A 16,009-nucleotide genomic window follows, 5' to 3' on the forward strand; every position below is an offset into this window, starting at 1 on the left:
GTAAACAATATTCTGGGAATTTACTATACTATTGAAACTACCGGTTGAACTGCAGTTGTCTCACATAAAGCCCATACATGACAAATAGAGAAACACTCATCAATCCCACCACATAGTAACACAGCGGGCGAATTAGCATGCTTGCATCTCTGCGAGCCGATAAGCTAAATACATGCCACATAACAGTGGCTATATCTCGATGGACATGAAATAACAATAGATCTAATGGAAATAGTAAGAAAATAAAGTTGTTTGGCAAGGTTACTTACAAGTTCAACAACATAAAAGCCACGTCGGAATCGGTTTGAAGTCCTTCGCTCTGTTTCAGTTGACGCCATTCCGTAAAAGCTGGTCCAAGGTTGACTCGAGAATGAGCTCTCTCTCGGTCTAGTTCACGTTTTCTCTTCCTAGAATCTTCGGACAATGGTTTCCTCCGTTTTTTTAGTGGCTCCGCCATGACTGATGATGAAATAAATGTCGTTTTGGTATGATCAAAGTGAGATCATATTGTGTGAGGTCGCTATGTGTATATTGAATTACTGTAAAGCATTTTGTCACTCTCGCGTGACCGTGAACATGAGGCGAGATTGTGTCGGGTCAGCACAGCTCAACTTGCAAGTACTGTTTTCTGGCCTAGACGTGCCAGAGGGGGTTAGTGCACGCCTCAAACACACCAATACAAGTCAATTAACCATCGTAAGGACTTAGAAAACTATTTATGAAGGTAAAAAAGTTACTTGTGCTGGTGAGCCAAATACAATTTTTCACCTTGGTGGACAATAAAGATATACAATATAATACAATACAAATTCTCAGTTGATAGAAGCTGTTTTTAACAACTAAGCTAATTTGTTTTTCAAGACAAAGCTCAGAGTCAAAGATAACACCTACATTTTTTGCATGTGACATAATATATAGAGTAAGATTGTCTAAGTAATTGGCTTTAGAATTTCTGTTTTTGGAGGGTCCAAAAATAATCACCTCAGTTTTGTCATTGTTAAGCTGGAGGAAATTATTTGCCCTCCAGCATTTAATACCCTCAAGACAGTCCATGAGAGGCTGCAGAAAATCTCTAGTTTTCAATGGAAGGTACAACTGAGAATCATCAACATAGAAATGAAAAGAAATTTTGTGTTTTCTAATTATGTTGCCAAGCGGAAGCATGTACAAATTAAAGAGTAATGGCCCCAATGTTCCAATGTTTTCTTATGTTCCAGAAAATACTGTATCTATAAAAGGGCTATTTTAAAATACTTGAATATGTGCCACACTTACTGCTGCTAGCTGGTGGCATGATAACAATTGATGAACAACAATTGATCAGCTCCCATGACCAAACATACAACCCCAACATAAAATGTGATGCCGTTGAAATTTCTCCTTTGGAAATGGATTTGTATACGTTGCATAGTTAAGATATCTCCAGAAGGGGGACTGGGGCTGTGTGGTGCAGGAGGTGTCTTGGCAAAAGGGGAGATTGAAACTTTGTGTATCAGTTCGAAGTGCCTTTACAGGTAGAGTTTGACACCGGTCCTGATGTGTGAAGGAGATCCATTTAGATCCACTCTAATGGACAACACAAAACTCCCTCAAACTTCCTAGCTATTCCGTTTTTACTGTTATTTCTGTTTCTTATGCGTTACATTTTTATTATGTATTTGACTCTTCTTTATGTAAAACACTTTGAATTACCATTGTGTTTTAAATGTCCCATACAAATTGCCTTGCCTAATTCAACTCAAATTGTGGGACTCAGAAGTACTTTAGTCAGACTGAAGTACTTTAAGTCTTTGGTTCTTTTAATTGTGATGATTTTGGCTCACATTTAAAGAGGCTCTATGTAAGATTTTTACTTTAATAAAAATATAAAAATGTTTGCAGATATTTAGGAAACATGCTAAGTTCACCTACTTGTTCCTCAGAAAAACAATGCTACAGCCAGATATTCTACTTTGAAATGTGCGTTCCGTGTCGGAATGTCTGTCTTTTTTAAGGTCTGCAAAACCGTGTGCTGCAGTTTATCCAATAGTATTTCGACATCACAAAACACCGCGTACTGCAGCCATGGAAACCAGCAAACAAACTGGGTCAGAGAATCGCAGATTCTTCCTGACCTAAAAAGCCTCTGCATCCATCAAAAAAATCTCTATGAACAACAGATAAATCAACTCATCAGCAACCATATGCTGTAAAAGCTGGCAATCCGCGTCTCTGAACGAGGGGGCGGGGCAAACAATATTTTACACTGGGTGTCATTCCTACATAGAGATCCTTTAACAAAAACCCACCAATTCACAATCTAAATTAAAATATTCCTAAAGATCAATAAAAAAGGATATTTTAAACAGAAATGTTAGGCTTCTGAAAAGTATTCATTTCTATGCACTCAATACTTGGTTGGGCTCCTTTTGCATGAATTACTGCATCAATGCGGCGTGGCGTGGAGGCGATCAGCCTGTGGCACTGCTCAGGTGTAATGAAGCCCAGGTTTCTTTGACAGTGGCCTTTAAAACCTGAATAATTCCAAATGAACTTTTGACAGGAAAATACAACAAAGAATGTCGTTTACAAGTTTCAGAACGTCGATTCAGCATGGAATGCAAGACTCTCACTCTCACTCTCTCAATCTTTCTGCATGTGTGTGAGAAACACAGCACTCTCAGCAAAACTACGGCAAGTCGTGCGTCTCACTAGAGTTTGTGGTACTTTAAATACAAGTACGCATCGATTGAGCTGAACTGAAATAGTACAGAATGATTTGTTGAGAGAGAGAGCGAAACTCTAAATGGGAGTGAAAATATATCTATACTAACTATCTAGCTCATCCATGATTTGTTTGAATATAACAGGCTAAAATAATGGACACAATATTAATAGAACATGAGCTTTACTTAATATTGCATTATTTTGACCCAAATAATGTATTGTTGACTATTGCTACAAATATACCCGTGCGACTTATGACTGGTTTTGTGGTTTGGGGTCACATTTAATGGAAACACTGAATTTTAAAGTGATGTTGTCTTACGGCTGTGGAACGGAATGAGGGTAAGAAATAAATGACAGAATTTTGATTTTTGGGTGAACTAACCCTTTAATTACAAGTAACCAGCCCTAAACCAAACCCTAACTCTTGCTCTACAGTAAGTCCACTTGAATGAAACGACTGAGTGAATTCAGACACTGAGTGCGTCTGAAGGAAGGGCTGCTGATTTCACAGAGTTTGTGCTGCTGTTTAATAATCATTTGAAACTGGAAATTCATTCAGCATCTGCAAACCTTAATTAAACCATTTCATGATCAATTAAACAGGAATTTATGATATTATGCTGGAATGAATGGATTCTGTAATATTATCTGTAAGATTATACTTCTGTATATTCTCTATTTCTGTAGAGCTGGACATTTTAATAATGATCAAATGACTGAGTTCAGCTGTGAGAATAAAACCAACCTGTTTGTTCCTCAATATCTTCATGTTTCACACTGAATGTTTCTTCAATCTTTATTTCTTCAAACTCCTCTTTATTAAACTCAGTCTTCATGTCTTCAGACTCCTCTTTAATAAACGCCATCTTTATGTCCTCTGTCTCCTCTTTATTAAACTCCATCTTCATGTCTTCAGTCTCCTCCTCTTTAATAAACGGTCTTCAATGACCTGGTTGGACACAAAAACACTCAAAACTAACGCTGAAAATTAATAAACCTCATATTTAGACATTTATGATCTACATTTGGCATTTAAATAACAATAGATTATATTTAAATGATTACTCTTTTTATGAAAACATGATTAGTTAGCTTGTTAGTGTTGGTTGTTTTCGTTCATTTTCAATGTTTGAGCAGCACGTGTCGTGATTCACTGAATCATTTCTCAAAGTGTTTGATTCAATTGACTCGGAGTTGAAAAGTTCAGTCTCTCCATCATTACTCTCCAGAGACTGAACTCGTGTTCACGATAAACTCATTTATGATATATAGAGAGAAATGAGACGCATGTTTACTGTTTCTCATCAGTAGATGAGTTTTACTCACACAAATAACATTCATTACAGTTAGATAAAGAATCACAATGTTACATTAAATAGTAAATAAACTATTTTAACATCGCTGGTAAAATTATTAAAACTACAAAATTTTCTGTCGATTAAAACAGCTTAAATTCTTAAAACAAACCTTTCTTCAGCAGAATCACAACAGATGCAGGAGCCCGGCGCAGTCTTATGGCGTCATGTCGTCACTCCAAAATAAAAGTCATGCATCGTCTACAATCACATAAGTGCATAGAAATCCAACTATTTTTCCAGATAATTTTTATATATTAAAATTAAAACAGTGACAAATGTGGTACAAACAATTTATATATATATATATATATATATATATATATATATATATATATATATATATATATATATATATTACAGGGTGCGATTAAAAAAAAAAACAGAAGGGATGTTTTGAAAAGTTTTTTTTTAATCTAATTTGAAGTATTAGATAGCTTAGATATTTGCAACACTATCTACAATGACACTAATAATTCTTAATTTCTGATAGAAATGCAAAATCAATCGGTAGTTATTAATAGAATAACGAGACACAAACCTTTACATTTAATCGTGTTTGGCCCCATTTATTTTCGATCACAATGCACACACATACAAACCTTTGGTCCAAAAGTGCACACATTTGTAGAAAAACACGTTTAACTCAGATTTCATTATATAGAATATAAGCCGGGCCATACACAGGGTTTCATAATTAGCCTAGTCAGAAAATGTTGTTTGTTTGGGGGTACGGGGGCATGGTTACCTAGAAAATTTAGATTTCCCTGGTGTACATATGTGCATTTTTAAGACGTTTTAAAGGGGTGGTTCAGTGTTTTTTTTTTCTAGGCTTGATTGTGTTTTTGGGGCACAATTTAACATGTCTTAATGCTTCGGGGTTTTTTTGGAAAAAAAAGCCTTATTTTTCATATATTTTACCTTTATTCTACACCTCTGCTTCCAATGTCATTTGAACTTTGACTTCCTGCTTCTATGAAGCCACTCCCTCCGAAATACACAATGAGCTCAGATTGGTTAGCTGGCCCAGTGTATTGTGATTCGCTGAAGCGTCCGGAAACGCCACGCCCCTGACCATTTTTTTGTTACATGTGCTTCATTGGAAATGTAAATAATGGCGTCTATATTGCTGTATCAAATTGAGCCGAATCAGACCCAGATGAAGAGGGTGAAGCAGAACCTCAGCAATCACAGCTTTTAAAGGACGTTTATGAATGCTATTTCATTTAGTATTTGAGTCAGTGTTTAGATATGCTGTCACTGCTGTTTGTTAGCTTTCAATATAAGGTTTTATCCTGATTAAAGCTTTTGTAGCAAATTAGCTCAAAATAAATATGAATAATCATAACTAGTTATAATTAATTATTAATGTTTGGATCAGTTAATAAAATTAACTTAATGTAATAAAATTAATATTGCAATCAATTAACCCGTTGTCCAATGAACACACAGTGTTAATTGTTTATTCATTCTAAGAAATGTTCATTTCCAGGTTATGGGAAATAACAATCTTATTGTACAGTATTACTTAAGAGCCTGTAAGTCAGGATCTGCATGAATAGGGACTCCAGCATATGAGCGCAAAACACAGACAACTTTACATGTGACATGAACAAGACTTTATTAACTAGACTAAACACTTAAACTACTCTAACATTCACACACATACAGGCATACAGTTTACCAAGAGAGAGAGCTAAAGCAGAGTACAGGAAGATCAAATTCAGCAGATCAGCAGCCTTGAGCAAACCATCAGTTTAGTTTGAACAGGCCCTTCTTTAAAAGGGGTAAGGATACTCAATGTATCAAATAATGAGACTAAGTTTGATACTTGCATGTCTCTCCAAGTTGAATTAAAACTGTCCTGATGCAATTTGTGGAGGCTTCCGTTGAATCTTTGCTGATATTGTCTTGACGAAAGAGAACCAGTTGGATTCAGAGGATCTTTGGTGAATGGAAGGTCTAGGCCGAGGCCTGGCACAAGCTTGGGGTTCCTTAGAAGCTTCTAGCTTCTTACAGAGTCATCTTGACATCAGCATTTGTCAGTAAAAAAGAAGAAGAGGAGGAAGAAGAGCTTGATCTTGTGATCAGTGAATATAGGGGGTGAAGATGTCACACCCTCTTAAGGTGTCTGAGCCAATAAGGAGTTGCCCCCTCGGAGGGAAGTTTTACGAGTCTTTGTTCTGTAGCAAGATATTAGCATAAGACACTGGATTGGATGAATGAGAAAAGAACCTTCTAGATTCTTATAATACTAATGTGTCGCAGAGTTAGTAACATGTAACATAAATTGCCAAATAGGAAACGAAAGTTGGAGTCCGTAGATACCAAACATGCTACCAGTGTGATTTCAGTTAACTATACATTTGCAACTATGGAACATTAATACCAAAATAGTTCAAAAGAGAGAATTAATACATAGAATAAAGCCTATAAAAGGAAAGTCATGAGATGGGAAATTTGAATACATGTTTGTACATTTCCCAAGTGGTTATATAGAGAATACATAGGATTAAGAGAGTTTATTTGTCCCTCTCAGAAAGAATGAGTCACTAGTCTCAACAGCATTCTTTCTGATCATAAAAGTACCATATATCTGTAACAGGACACCTAGTTCTGCCTGTGTGCTAGCTACACTTGGGATGCTGGTTGCAGTTTTAGGGGGATGGGTTCACAGAACTTTGATAAAGTGAGTTCATGGGTAATTCATTAAATATATTGAATAATTTTATGTGCCTGATTGGTCCAGATGCTACAGTGTATAATATATATATATATATATATATATATATATATATATATATATATATATATATATATATATATATATATATATATATATAGAGTGAAGAGGCAATGGAATTTTCTCCAAGGTTCTCCAAGGCTTTTTCGTGTTTTTAATGGTTATATTTGTATATTTGATTGTGTTTATTGATATGTCATACTTTATTTTGCTGTAGCCTACAGACAAAGTTAATACACTAAAAAAGTCCAGTTATGGATGACAAGAACAAACAAATGTCAAGTTTTTCAACTTCAAATCTCTTGTCTTCAATTTCTGGCCTCCTAGTGATGTGAAATAAGAGCGGGAGTTAAATCAGGGTGATTATTTTGAATTTATTTTGTATTTGATCTTCTGCAGCTGTGTGCAGTGTAAACGAGGCTTAAGGCTTTTCTCCAGTGTGAATTCTCATATGGACTATAAGGTTTCCTTTGTGTCTGAAACTCTTTCCACACTGTTGGCAAGTATGAGGCTTTTCTCCAGTGTGAATTCTCATGTGGTCTTTAAGGTTTCCTTTAAATGTGAAACTCTGTCCACACTGTTGACAGGTGTAAGGCTTTTCGCCAGTGTGAATTCTCATGTGTTGCCTGAGGCTTCGTTCCTGTGTGAAGCCATTCCCACACAGAGTGCAGGTGTAAGGCTTTTCTCCAGTGTGAACTCTCATGTGGGCTACAAGGCCTTCTTTTCGAATGAAACTCTGTCCACACTGTTGGCAGGTGAATGGGCTCTCGCCAGTGTGAATTCTCATGTGGGCTTTAAGGCTTCCTTTTCTAATGAAACTCATTCCACACTGTTGGCAGGCTATTGGGCTCTCTCCAGTGTGAATTCTCATGTGTTGCCTGAGGCTTTGTTCCTGTGTGAATATTCATGTGTTCCCTAAGGATTTGTTGACGTGAAAAGCCATTCCCGCAAAGAGTGCAGGTGTAAGGCTTTTCTCCAGTGTGAGTGCTTATGTGGGCTATAAGGCCTTCTTTTCGACTGAAACTCTTTCCACACTCTTGGCAGGTATGAGGCTTTTCTCCAGTGTGAGTTCTCATGTGGACTTTAAGGCTTCCTTTCTCACTGAAACTCTTTCCACACTCTTGGCAGGTGCATGGCTTTTCTCCAGGGTGAACACTCATGTGGACTATAAGGTTTCCTTTTACAGTGAAACTCTTTCCACACTGTTGGCAGGTGTAAGGCTTTTCTCCAGTGTGAATTCTCATGTGGATTTTGAGTTTTCCTTTTCCAATGAAACTCTTTCCACACTATTGGCAGGTATGAGGCTTTTCTCCAGTGTGAGTTCTCATGTGGGCTCTAAGGTTTCCTTTATGACTGCAACTCTTTCCACACTGTTGACAGGTGTAAGGTTTCTCTCCAGTGTGAGTTCTCATGTGGACTATAAAGTTTCCTTTGTGTCTGAAACTCCACACTATTGGCAGGTATGAGGCTTTTCTCCAGTGTGAGTTCTCATGTGGTCTATAAGGTTTCCTTTGTGTCTGAAACTCTTTCCAGACTGTTGGCAAGTATGAGGCTTTTCTCCAGTGTGAATTCTCATGTGGTCTTTAAGGTTTCCTTTAAATGTGAAACTCTGTCCACACTGTTGACAGGTTTAAGGCTTTTCGCCAGTGTGAATTCTCATGTGTTGCCTGAGGCTTCGTTCTTGTGTGTAGCCATTCCCACACAGAGTGCAGGTGTAAGGCTTTTCTCCAGTGTGAACTCTCATGTGGGCTACAAGGCCTTCTTTTCTAATGAAACTCATTCCACACTGTTGGCAGGCTATTGGGCTCTCTCCAGTGTGAATTCTCATGTGTTGCCTGAGGCTTCGTTCCTGTGTGAATATTCATGTGTTCCCTAAGGATCTGTTGACGTGAAAAGCCATTCCCGCAAAGAGTGCAGGTGTAAGGCTTTTCTCCAGTGTGAGTGCTCATGTGGGCTATAAGGCCTTCTTTTCGACTGAAACTCTTTCCACACTCTTGGCAGGTATGAGGCTTTTCTCCAGTGTGAGTTCTCATGTGGACTTTAAGGCTTCCTTTCTCACTGAAACTCTTTCCACACTCTTGGCAGGTGTATGGCTTTTCTCCAGTGTGAACTCTCATGTGGACTATAAGGTTTCCTTTTACAGTGAAACTCTTTCCACACTGTTGGCAGGTGTAAGGCTTTTCTCCAGTGTGAATTCTCATGTGGATTTTGAGTTTTCCTTTTCCAATGAAACTCTTTCCACACTGTTGGCAGGCAAATGGGTTCTCTCTAACGTGAATTCTGATGTGAGCTATAAGGCTTCCTTTATGATTGAAACTCTTTCCACACTCTTGACAGGTGTAAGGCTTTTCTCCAGTGTGAATTCTCATGTGGATTTCAAGGTGAACTTTGTGACTGAAACTCTTTCCACACTCTTGACAAGTGTAAGCCTTTTCTCCAGTGTGAATTCCCATGTGGACTGTAAGTTTTTCTTTTCGACTGAAACTCTTTCCACACTCTTGACAGGTATAAGGCTTTTCTCCAGTGTGAATTCTCATGTGGGCTCTAAGGTTTCCTTTAAGACTGCAACTCTTTCCACACTGTTGGCAGGTGTAAGGCTTTTCTCCAGTGTGAATTCTCATGTGGGCTTTAAGACTTTCTTTTTGACTGAAACTCTTTCCACACTCTTGACAGGTATGAGGCTTTTCTCCAGTGTGAATTCTCATGTGGATTGTAAGGCTTCCTTTATGACGGAAACTCTGTCCACACTGTTGGCAGGTGTAAGGCTTTTCTCCAGTGTGAATTCTCATGTGAACTTTAAGGTATTTTTTATGTTTGCAAGTCTTTCCACAATGTTGGCAGGTGAAATAACTTTTAGTTCCTGTCTTTTGAGCTCCTTTTTGTGAGGAAACCTGTGATGATTTTTCTCCAGTCATGGAATTATAATGTTTTGTCTCTTCTTTTTCATTAAGTTCATGGCTAGCCTCTTTCAGTGCCGTTAGGTCTAGGGCAAAAATAGACATAAAACAATTTAGACATTTAAAGCATCAAAATGAACAACAAGTATGATCTATACCCTATCCAATCCTATGGATCAGGGATGGGCAGCTTTGGTACTGGAGGACCACTGTTTTGCAGAGTTAAGTTTCAATTTTCAAGCATTCCTGAAGACTTAAGGCTGATTTATACTTCTGCATCATGTGTACGCTGTAGGTAGGGCATAGGCTGTGTAGCCTGTACAATGCAGCCTGACACGCACCTCTTGTTACGTGAAAATGTTACGTGTCTATTAGTGGTGGGCCGTTATCGGCGTTAACGTGCTGTGTTAACGTGAGACTCTTATTGGGCGATAAAAAAATATCGCCGTTAATCTATTCTCAAAGTTGGATTGGGAGCTGGGTCTATACTATGCAAGCTATGATGACTTTCACCTTGATATTTTAGCGCGGATGTATACCTAGCCGAATTGACCCTTCGCAAAGACCCGCCCCTCTTAGTTACTGTTGCTTTGTCCGACAAGCCGTGGCGCTGTAACTCCACACGCAATGAAAAATACATCGCGGAGCAAAAAGGACACTGACAACACGTCGACAGACAAGACAGAGCAGGTTACTTATGATATTAAACAAAGTCCCAGCTTTAAAACTGTGTAGTTTTTTAAGAAATTCAAACAATAAAAACCGTTTTGTGGCTTTTTAATGTGTCGTGACCATGGTCGTGACAGATTGCTGTAGCGCCTCGGCTCAAGAGGCTCGTAAACCGATCATCTCTTACTACGAGTCCATTTATAGCATGAAATAAACATGAATGAACATGAGAATCAATGTTGTTTCAAACGCGGAAAGATTTCAATATTTGCAAATACCAATGTGGACTTTTATAAAGATCCGATTGGCCATTAACTTTTAAATGCATCATTATGCATTGATATGAGGAGAGTTCTCCACATGAAAGACCCGTGACTGCAGATCAACGTGCTGCATTTCACGCCGATACGGTAGGAAATTAGCTAAATGAAATGTGGAGGATGTAAGATGATTGACAGGGCAGTTTACGGAGACAGGATGTGACAGAGAGAAAAAAAGCAATTGTATGACGTGATAGTATGTCCCAAAGCTTGTCTACTCTTTTGCTACACAGTCAAAAGTAAGTACTTTTTGTTCACAGAAAGAGTACATACTTTTAGGGTGTAGTATAAGTAGGCGAATTGGGACGCAGCAAATGTCTTCAACATAATTCAAATGAGCCATTTTAATCTAGATTAATTCCAAGATTACAGTGAGATTAATCTAGATTAAAAAAATTAATCTATGCCCACCACTAGTGTCTATATTCTACATGGACCGCAAGCGCTATAATTGGTTTACCCTTACCTATTTGCTGCCACCTCTATTTGTAAGCTTCTCTGACAATGTACATGACAAGCTGTTTCTTCTTTGGCCTTGATACTCAACATGACCGTGGACACTGCCTACCAGTGGTCTGCATGCATGTCAACATGAACAATGGCACAGAAGTATAAATGAAAACAGACGCATAGCATAAATCAGCCTTTATGATTAAATAATGGGTTTGGTTAAATTTTGCAGGTGTGTTTGATCAATGATGGAGATAAACTCTACAGAATAGTGTCTCTCCAGGACCAGAGTTGCCCATCTATAGATCTTATACACCAGTGGTTTTCAAACTTGGTCCAAAGGGACCCACCACTGCACATTTTGTATGTATCCTTTATTTTTCACATCTGGTTAAGATCATCACCTTGTTAGAAGATTACTGACATTGATGGAGGAATTTGCAAACTACAACTCCTGTTTATCACTAAGATGAGAACCAGACTCAATATAAACCTAAATATACTCAAATTAATTAAATTAATTGAAAAGTGTTTTACTATTCAATAAGTAATAGAAAATATTTGTTGTTGTAATGATGTCAGACATAGCACAAACAATAGTAATAGCCATTCTGTACTCCGTTACGGTTAGCGATCTTACTACATCTGTACCGTGCTTCAAGCCTAATACAACCGTGACTTTTCAAGCGGGCCAGGGCACGGTACAGAGCGAGCACACTAGTGACATTAGACGGAAAGAATGAATGCTTATGACATGTGTTTCCCTTTGCACAAAACTTTTTATGGTTATACTCTTACCTGTAAATGTTATAAAATCATGCAAGTGTGCATTTTCTGACAACAGGCTCCAACAGACTTCAATGAACGAATACCAGTATGAACACGTACATCAAACAGACGGAGCGCATTTGAATAGAAATTAAACACTAGACAACCTGTTCCTGGAGATCTACCAGAGATTGTATATTACAGTAGTGGTCGCCAACCCGTTGATCGCGATCGACCGGTCGATCTTTATCACTGTTCCAGTAGCTCGCGAAAATAACAGAAATATGAGTACAAAAATACATTACATTTCTCCAGTATTTGTATTGTATTTTTGTATTTATTTTTGTTATTTTCTGGAACTACTGGGGTAGACAGATAAAGGTAAATAGCCGACATCATGTCTGAGTCTGTAAACGGCCGTAAACTAGAGGCCAGAGACGCTGAAGACGGACGCGAAGAGGATAAAAGTCTGTAGCAGGCAGAGCAGCTCACTGTTCACGATGCTTGAAATATAGGAAGAAAATATAAATATTGAATTGGGGGTGAGGGATTATGAATTCATCTCTAAAAGGAGATCAGTCTTCAGGAAGATTTCGATGGCAATGCCATTTTATTTTCCTCTTACCTCCGAATAAAGTAGCTAATTATTAGCGCATTTCAGCTTTGTTTACAGCGGTAACCAAGGAAACGCTGTATCACTGCTGCTCCATAAGCGCCACCTGCTGTCAGAGAGTGAATCTGCGTCTCATTCAGCCTGCTGTTTTTGTTTCATGCTTTTTTGTGTGTAGCATTTATAATTTCACAAAGATAAAGTCAGACCGTTCTGTTTTTGCTTTAAATCTTGAAATTAAATCTAATTCAAATAAAAAAACAACTGCTCATGCAACGTGCGTAGCATCTTTGTTTGGATTGTGATTAAAAAGCAGTAGTTCCCTCTAATTTGAAATGGCTATGTATTTTTGTTTATTATAATAATATTAATAATAAATATCTGCAACCAGTATCAGAATCGGCCAATTTGCTTGTAAAAATAAATAAATAAACCAGAATCTACATTGACCACAAAAAAAATACTAAATATAATCAGGGCTGTCGAGGTCAGGGATCTTGGGCTTAAAAAGGTTGGTGACCACTGTATTATAGGGAGGTGAGAGGGTCTGTATCTCTTACCATTGGGAAAGCATAACCGCTAACTTAATCACTTGTGGCACCTCTCAGCGTATCATGTAATGGCAGTGACGTCAGTCGCAACATTCCCTAGTTTGGCTTCTCTTAAAAAAAAAAAACATTTTTATAAAGCTAAAATCTACTTATAGTTCCCAATGAAAGTATTGTTTAGAGTAAAACATGCTGAAGATTAGCGAACAGGCTGTAGATAAATTAAATGATTAGCTATTTCCCCACAAAAGTTGTTTAATCAGCATAGTGAAGCCTCTCATCCATTGACTTCCATTCAAAAAACTCTGGTCTCATTCCCTGCGTACCACGGGGGGCGGAGCGTTAGCATTAGCCGTTACACTATTTTGGCTAAAGGTTGCAGGCTTGCCTTCCAGTGGCTTTAAATATACTTTTCCAGCAGAGTTCAGCTCCAACCCTGATCAAACACACCTGAAGCAGTGAACTAAGATCTTCAGGGGCAGGTGTGATCGATCGGGGTTGGATCTGAACTCTGCATGTATGTAGATCTCCAGGAGCAGGATTGGGCATTCCTGCTCTAGGTTCAACTCATCAGCTCTGATACTCTGATCTGAGACTGATGGATATTTCAAATACATCTACAAGGTGTCCTGTTGAGGTACTCCAGGGCTGCGCTCAAGTTCAGATTTTTATGCCCTTCCCTTGCTAACTTCCCTCCATCTTAACCCTTTCGCACATAAGTTTAGAATATTCTGGCTGACCCCCCAGTGTGAGTTTTTTAAGGCGACCGTTATTTAGAACGTATCGCTTTATGGTTTCCATGGTGACTCGTCATTGCTTGTTACGTGACACACCGCAGTGCTGTAAGACTGATGATCTCCTTTTATTTAATTTTTCCTTTTTATTCAAAATATTCACAAATTTGTTGACTGTAGCATGAAATATCTGATATTCCGATTGCCAAATATGCAAGTGGATGTGTTTTGCTTTTTAAACATCTTTATAACGATTGCATTAGTTGAGCCATATGAGCGATGGGCACCGCCATGTTAGTTTGCGCCGCACAAAGAATCGGATCTGTTGGATTTACAACCCGTGAATTCATCCACTTCTCCCAAAATACATGAAACTAAGTGAGTCGGTGAACTGGGGAAGAATAGAGTAAGCTTTAAAGTTACTTTCATAATGTGTATCTGATAAGAATTAAACGTGTCATCTAATTAATGGAAAGGGTTGTTATTTCCGCTTCTATAGACATCATTGTGTATTTTACAAACTCTAAATATATTGTTTTGTTAGTACTCATGTGTATTTAAATGTCTGAAACCTAAAATAAACATCATTTGGTTGAAAACACTGCATATATGTAATATATGAAAAGCGCAGCGCACGTCCGTCTGTGGTTTAGCGCCAGCCAAAGCGCGCACGCACATTTGAATTTGGCAGTTGATCACGTGATGCTCTGAACGTTCTAATCACACCGGTGTGATCGTACGCGTCAAAGGGTTAAGGACTCAGATGTACATCATCGTTTACACTGAACCAATACTGGCAGAATCTGTCTAGCTTCTTTATTAACGAGAACTAAAACCTGGTAACCATGAATGCATATTTTTCATTTTAACTAAGCAGAACTGGTGGTGGTGCTTAAGATATTGTTTGTCATTCAGTGTTTATGTAAAAAAATAGATAATAGTAATTATTATTAAAAGAAGATTATACTACTACTAATTCTACCACTAATGACAACACACTAAAGATTGATGAGCTGCTTGGTTCATGAATATTAAATCACGTTGTAAGAGTTGCGATCATCTTGTCATTAATTGACAAGATTATATTAAATTAGAATTAAACAAAACTAGAATTGATAAGTGTTTGTGAATCATAAAAAAATCTCAGGGGTTTAGTTTTAGCCTACAAGAAAAAATAGCAAAATAAACAACAGAACATGAGGGTTCATCATCATCACGCTCCTGCAGTGCTTCTGTGAACGAAAAAAAAAAGGATTACATTAGGCTATATAAAAGGAATTAAATAGCCTATGCCTACACACAGAATTTATTTCACTGAAATAATTAACATATTAAAGAAATGAGAGGGGAAAAATGCGACAACAGACTAGGCCATATGAGTTTCGGTTCTTTTCTGAGAAGTTCACAGAAAGGAAACCGAGACGGCAGAAAATTCTTTGTTTATTTTACAAGAGATACATTTGGAATAATAACCCTTTTAGAGATAATATTGTCATCTGGAAAAGATATGTGGATGACGTTTTTTGTATTTTTAGGGGTCCCAGAAACATTTTTGATGAATTTATTGAGTTAAATAATATGGTGAATTCCATTAGTTTTAATGTAGAAATAGATGCCCATTCTGTTGCTTTTCTTGATATCAGGATCCAATTGAAATCAGGGACTTTATTTACTTCTCTATGTTCTTATTCTAAACCAACGGATAAAAATAGTATTCTTCATGCTGTGAGCGCCCATCCATCTTTTTTAAAGAAAGGACTTCTCTATTCTCAGTTTCTTCGATTAAGGGCAATTCCACGCAAAGGTCATCTTTACCATGAAAAAAAAAGTTTTAACCAAAAGAACAAAACCCTTTTTAAATTGTCCATTTAGGTCTGTAATATACTGCATTAATGTGCTCTAACAGAAATTTTAAGAAAATTGCCTTGTTTATCCACAATATATGCGGTAAGCAACAATGCTTAAATTAAATTTTCAACCAACCATATTTCATGCTTTCAAAAAAGGGATCAAAGACCCCATTTTTTTAAACTTTATTTTAGCAGTAAGCATTGTGTAGAAAGATGGAGACATGCCTGATAAATAAATACACTCATTTAGTCATAACAGCACTGCCTGATGAATTTATAAGAGCTAGAATAAAGAGGTCAGGACGCTTCAGTGCTCTGTCACGTCCGTAACGTTTTAAAGATTAAGTTTATGTCAT

At 37.6% G+C, this 16,009-nt stretch overlaps 1 pseudogene; it reads right to left on the reverse strand.

Annotated features, from left to right (window-relative positions):
- LOC137007702 (uncharacterized) overlaps window positions 1-16,009 on the reverse strand; it is a 1,237,067-nt pseudogene that overhangs the window by 631,430 nt on the left and 589,628 nt on the right.

This window comes from Chanodichthys erythropterus, chromosome 3 (genome assembly GCF_024489055.1).
Source record: "Chanodichthys erythropterus isolate Z2021 chromosome 3, ASM2448905v1, whole genome shotgun sequence".
Taxonomy (NCBI): domain Eukaryota; kingdom Metazoa; phylum Chordata; class Actinopteri; order Cypriniformes; family Xenocyprididae; genus Chanodichthys; species Chanodichthys erythropterus.